Source organism: Felis catus, chromosome B4, assembly GCF_018350175.1.
Source record: "Felis catus isolate Fca126 chromosome B4, F.catus_Fca126_mat1.0, whole genome shotgun sequence".
NCBI lineage: Eukaryota > Metazoa > Chordata > Mammalia > Carnivora > Felidae > Felis > Felis catus.
Genome location: NC_058374.1, coordinates 133,898,188 through 133,904,187, shown reverse-complemented (window position 1 = coordinate 133,904,187; position 6,000 = coordinate 133,898,188).

Below are 6,000 nucleotides of genomic sequence, written 5' to 3'. Positions count from 1 at the left end.
GCAGAAGCGATGAGAGGTATTTGGAAGCAACAGGTCGCTGTGACTGGTTTAGGGCTTTGTCTCCAGAGACTGTTAAGATGTTTTGTCATAACTGCAGTTGGTGTGTTTTCTTTCTTGGTGGTGCCTCTCATAACCGCTGGAATACATTATCACTCCCTAGTTGCAAAAGTGCTCTTACAGTCACTGGCTCAAGGTCATATGCTCATTACCATCAGATTTAGGCCACAGTGGTAAGTTCTTTATTGTGATTCTCTTTACTCTGTGTTTCTCTGTGGGGAAATAGAGACACAAGGTGAGGAAGGGAAATAAGAGATCCTGGCCTGGGGCCCCTGGGAAGGAGGCTTTGAGGGGGCGGGGCCTGAGTCCACCCACAGCAGAGTGCGGGGTGGCCCCCAACGGATCTGATCTTTGAGTGAGGGGACACGCGAAGACAATGAAGATTCAGGAGACACCTGAGAGAGAACTTCTACTCTCCCTTGAGGTGTCCCCCAAAACTGAACCCCATAGCAGGGCTGGGGCAGAAGATCAGTTGTAATACGAATGTTATGCCTAATATGCACATGACAAGATCCAAACTCAGGGACACCCAGTAAATTATCTAAGATCACCTGGCTAGCAGGACAGAGCCAGGCCTGGCCTTCCATTAAGTTCCCCTGCCTCTCTGTGCTGTTTCTTGAGAAGTGCCTGTTTTATTACTGCTGTCACAGGTACACGTTCACCTGCAGGGAGCTGGTACATTGGTGTAATGTAGTCATTTAGCTTGACTCTAAATAGAGTGTTTTTGCTGCCACTGGTTTTTACCACACTCTACTTTTCGAAGAGTCAGGGGACAGGGGGTCATTGAGGATCCTTGTCCATTCAGGTGAGAAAAAAAAAATCCACTTACGAATGAATTGGTAGGATGGAACACAGACAGGTATGTGAAAAATTACTTGTTCTAGTGAGGTGGAACTTTGGTAGGAGAGAAACCAGTATAACCTGTTCCACCATCCCAGAGCACACACAGAACTGCAGCCAATTGCCCGCATTGTGATTTGCCCCCAAGTGCTGAGGGCTTCAAGCATGGCTCGGTACAGAGAAGTAAATGACGGCCTGGAGACCCTGCCTCTCTCTCTCTGTCTCCGCCTTTTGGTGCTGCTTGTCATTCCTGGGCTTTACCCCCAAGTCTTCTCTTGCCACCTGACAGCAAGCTGCCGCCCAGCCTACCTTGTCTTTACAGTTTATGAAGTTAGAGGAGAAGTGAGAAGCTTTTCCTATAGCAAAAGTCCCAGCGAGCACGCTGAATTGGCCTGGTTGGGTGACATCTCTATCCATGGTGTACTGGTCAGAATTTGACTGTGTAGCCTCCTTGTGGTATAGAGGAGGGCTCAACCCCACTGAAATCACATGGAATGAGAAGGATGTCTGAGGAATAGGTGTGGATTATTTTCTTTTATTTTTTTATTAAAAAAAATTTTTTTTAACGTTTATTCATTTTTGAGACAGAGAGAGACAGAGCATGAATGGGGGAAGGTCAGAGAGAGAGGGAGACACAGAATCTGAAACAGGCTCCAGGCTCTGAGCTGTCAGCACAGAGCCCGACGCGGGGCTCGAACTCACGGACCGCGAGAACATGACCTGAGCCGAAGTCGGATGCCCAACCGACTGAGCCATCCAGGCGCCCCTAATTATTTTCCAGAGCTTAATGGGCTGAGAAGATATACCCACTTGACCTTAAGTGTGGCACCTCCTGGAAACATGGACACCGGAGATCGATCTGTTTCAGTTAGACTGCTTCTGGCTTCAAATAACAGCAAAAAACCTCAAATAAGCTTAAGCAGTGAGGAAATGTATTATGCCATCCAGCAGGGGATCAAGCTCTGGGAGTGGTGAGTCAGATGCTCAATAATGCCGTAGAGGTGCCAAGATTTTTCCGTCTCTCCCCTCGGCCTTTCTCCGTGTCAGACCCATTGTCAGTCTACATTTCCTTCTGGCCACGAGATGGTGGCAGCAGTTCTGGATATCACACAAGAAAGCCTTTCCCCAACCACCCTCCTCCTGCCCTCAATGGCCACCGCTCTCAGTGCTCTATTGTATCTCATGGGCCACGACTGGGGAACTACCCCATTCCTAAACCAGCAACTGCCAGGAGGCCTGGGACATGACTGTCATGGGCTTAGAACAAACATTTCAGGGAGGGAATGGAAGGCAGGGTGCCAACCATGAAGGGCACTTTACCCTCCTCCCTGGAGGGAGAACATGTAGATGAAGAGATTTAAGCATCAATAACCTAAAATGAAAAGAGAAGTAAGAGTATAAAATTTCTGTATGCTATCAAAGTTACACTGCCATCAGCTTCAAATAGGATGTTATAACTATAAAATATTTATGGAAGCCTCATGGTAATCACAAAAGAAAAACTTGTAGTTGATACATAAAAGATTATTACAAAAGAGTCAAAGCATACTGCCACCAAGAGTCATCAAATCATAAAGGAAGTTGGCACAAGAGGAAGCAAGAAACAGAGGCTCTATGGACCAGTCAGAAACAATTAACAAAATGGCAGTGGGAAGTCCACACACTTATCAATAATTGCCAGTAATATTTAAATTGTTCTAATTATCAAAATTCTACAGTTTTGCTAATTCTATAATTATCAAAATCATATCGTTTTTAAACTTAAAAAATGTTTTAAATGTTTACTTATTTTTGAGGGAGAGAGTGTGCACGCACACACGAGAGGGGTAGGGGCAGAGAGAGAGGGAGAGACAGAATCCGAAGCAGGCTCCGGGCTCCGAGCTGTTAGCACAGAGCCCAACGGGGGCTCGAACCCACGAACGGTGAGATAATGACCTGAGCCCAAGTTGGACATTTAACCGACTGAGCCACCCAGGCGCTTCTGAATCATATCATTTTTAAATGTAAGTGGATTAAATTCTCCAGTCGAAAGACATAGAATGGCCGAATGGATGAAAAAACAAGATCCAACTGTGAAAATTAGTAGCAAGAAACCTCAGGTGGAGTGGGGAGGTTTTGGTAGGGGGAGCTCTCATGCCCTACCACTTTGTAGTCAATTGCAGATGGAATTGACCTTGCACGAACTTGACCTTGCATGTGGCTACTACTTTACTATCTTGGCTGGAGAAAGAAACACTTTACTTATTGCTCCCCTACCCCTGCAACTATGCTGAGAAGCCACTATACTTTGAACTCCCAGTTTATTCCAATGGACTTTTATTTATTTTTTTTAAATGTTTATTTATTTTTGAGACAGAGAGAGACAGAGCATGAACAGGGGAGGAGCAGAGAGAGAGAGGGAGACACAGAATCCGAAGCAGGCTCCAGGCTCTGAGCTGTCAGCACAGAGCCCGACACAGGGCTCGAACCCACAAACCGTGAGATCATGGCCTGAGCCGAAGTCGGACGCTTAACGTACTGAGCCACCCAGGTGCCCCTGTTTTTTTTAATGTTTATTTATTTTTGAGAGAGAGAATAGACAGTGTGAGTGGGGGAGGGGGAGGGGCAGAGGGAGAGGGAGACACAGAATCTGAAGCAGGCTCCAGGCTCTGAGCTGTCAGCACAGAGCCCGACACAGGGCTCGAACCCACAAACCGTGAGATCATGGCCTGAGCTGAAGTCAGATGCTTAACCGACTGAGCCACCCAGGTACCCTGATAAAGCCCAAGTTTTTAAGGCTCCCAAGGCTCTGCCTAATCCAGTCTGCCCTGAGTGCAGAGGGGAAGTGAATGCTGAGAACAGGTATGCTGGGGGAGGGGGGAGGGAGCAGGCTGCAGGAAGTGAGATGGGGCCTGGGAAAGCCAAAGGAGAGGCCTGACATCTAGACGGCCAGCACTAGGCTGCAGAGCCCAGAGAACTAGAGGCATGAAGATTACAAACAGGGAGATGTTCCTCTCCGCCTCTTTGTGATGCAGCATCAGTGAGACAAATGGGGGCAACTTTTCCCAAGGTACAACCACCACTTTGTGACCCGAGGCATTCAGTGTGTCCTTCTTAGAATGGCTTGCTGGCTCTATATTTTCCCTGATCTTTATTTCTTATTTTTTGTCATCTGGTCATATCTTTCCATTATATTGTATGGAGTCTTTTTTTGTTTTTGTTTTGTTTTAGAAACAGAAAGGGAGTGTTTGCAAGTGCACAAGTATGAGCAGGGGAAGGGCAGAGAGAGAAGGAGAGAGAGAATCTTAAGCAGACTCCTTGCTCAGCACAGAGCCTGAGGAAGGGCTCGATCCTATGACCCTGAGAACACGACCTGGGTGGAAATCAAGAGTTGGATGCTTAACCAACTGGGCTACCCAGGCGCACATGTATTCAGTCTTGTAAGAAGCTTACAGTCCTGTGGGTGCCTGTGTGGCTCAGTCAGTTAAGCGGCTGACTCTTGATTCAGCTCAGGTCATGATCTTGTGGTTCGTGAGATGGAGCCTGGCACCGGGCTCTGTGCTGACAGCGTGGAGCCTGCTTGGGATTCTCTCTCTCCCTCGCTCTCTGCCCCTCCCCTGCTTGTGCACATGCTCACTCGCTCTCTCTCTCAAATTAAATAAATAAACATTAAAAATAATAATGGCATTGTTTTTCTCATTAAAAGTAACCCTGCATACTTATCATATGTGATTTCTTTAGTATATTACATACTTCAATGAAAACTTTTTAACAAAAGCCTTAGAGTTTATTGTAGTAACTTCAGAAAATATAGAACATAAATGCAATTTAAAAATTATTCTTTTTTAAGAGAATACAGATTTTAGAATGTAGAATATCTTTATGACCTTGGGATAGGCAGATCTTTCACAACAGGAAACAAAAAGTGCTAATGAGCAATGAAAACAATTTATTAAAAGAATTATATTAAAATTAAGAACCTCTGTTTATCAAAAGACGCAATCAAGGAAGTAAAAAGAAAACCCGCAAAATAGGGTAAGATACTCTCAACACATATATTTGACAAAGGTCTCAAATTCAGAATTTAGAAGTAACTTGTATAAATCAATAAGGAAAAGGTAGACAACTCAGCAGAAAAATGGGCAAGAGACCTGAACAGACACTTCACAAAAGAAGTTTTCCAAATGCCAAATAAACATGAAAAGATTTTTAACTTCATTACTCTTCAGGCAAATGCAAATAAACTACAACATGATACGCTTCCAACTTGACCTGGTAAAATAAAAAGGATTGAAAATGTCTAGTTTAGAGGAAGATGTTAAGCAATAAGAACTCTCACTGAATGTAAATGGTTACAATTACTTTAGAAAGCTAGCTGGCTAGGGACCATAAAGCTGAAACTATGCCTCTCCTGTGACCCAGTGAATGCACTCCCAACAGAAATGTGCGCATATATGTGAACCAAAAGACGTGCACAAGAATATTTATGCCAGTACTGGGTGATGTAGCCCACAATGAAAACAACCACACCAGTAGAATGGATAAGTTTATTGTAATGCATTCATACAATGCAATGAGAATAAGCAAACTACAATCACACACAAATACATGGCCTAATCTTAAAGTGTTCTGAGCAAAAATATGCAAACTTCAAATACTTTACATTGTATCATTCCATTTATAGAAAGAACAAAAATAGGTGAAACTAATCTATGCTGTCAGACATCCATGTGGAGGTAACTTGGGGTGCAAGTGAATGGAAGGGGGCACAAGAGGGACTTCTGCGGTCTTGCTAAGGTTGTCTTTTTTTGATCTGGGTGCTGGTGAAACATGTGAGTTCTGTTTGTGAAAATTCTTCAGGTGGTGTAGTTCTGATATATGCACTTTTCTGTACCCTTCTGAAGTATATACACTTCGATAAAAGGGAACATCAAAAAATGGATATATTAGGAAGTCAAGTTCAAAATATGGCTAAACAAGAGCCTTAAAGATGCAGGCCTTCTGGCTACTCTAGCAGGGGATGTTCTCCCTTCTATGAAGGTTCTTTGGTGAAAAAGTCTGAAAAGCACCACTTCCGGTTTCCCTTGGTGAGGTTTTGAGAGGCCACCTGCACCAGAGAGCTTT